We start from the raw sequence: 557 nt of genomic DNA, 5'->3' as shown, positions 1-557 counted from the left end.
CAACGCAGATGGCATGCCTCTTGCTATATCAAAAAGCAATACCTGTTCTAACTGACAGACCAGGGGCTTCACTATCTCCACCTCCATATCCTCCATGTGCTCCATGTACTGCATGGCTCTGCCATACATGGCCTTGCCAGTCGAATGGTGCAATGATACCACCTGAAGCTATGACCCCACTGACAGGATGTTTGTATGGTGGGCGTGGCCTCCCTCCAAATTAATTGGAAGTTTGCACACTCAGACTTGCTGAAAGTGCTGTCTGTCTTATCTTTCCCACCACCTCTTCAAGACCAACCCTGGACCACATCAGATGCATGTTGTGCTTGTTTTAAAGCTGCCTATAGGGCACAACAGTGATGGTGGCATGCACAAACATGCTCTTGATTGGCTTTTTAGGTAAAATTTTGTCAACATGATTTTGGCACTGGGATCGGTGTCGACCGATGTTCATGTCCAACAATGTGAGGATGAAGTGCTGGTCATGCTCCAAAATGTTGCAGGTTACTCAAGCTGACCAGTGACACGCAGCCTTCATCTGCATGGGCAGTGACATG

General features: G+C 47.9%; 1 pseudogene; it reads right to left on the bottom strand.

Annotated features, from left to right (window-relative positions):
- LOC119899686 overlaps positions 1 to 129 on the bottom strand; it is a 6358-nt pseudogene extending 6229 nt beyond the window's left edge.
- Between the last annotated feature and the right edge of the window lie 428 nt (positions 130 to 557).

Source organism: Micropterus salmoides, unplaced genomic scaffold, assembly GCF_014851395.1.
Source record: "Micropterus salmoides isolate LMB-PRFRI ecotype aquatic unplaced genomic scaffold, ASM1485139v1 Ms_hic_scaffold_12, whole genome shotgun sequence".
In the NCBI taxonomy this organism is placed as follows: Eukaryota; Metazoa; Chordata; class Actinopteri; order Centrarchiformes; family Centrarchidae; genus Micropterus; species Micropterus salmoides.
The sequence above is the reverse complement of the archived record's forward strand: the minus strand, read 5'-3'. Positions and strand labels throughout refer to the sequence as shown.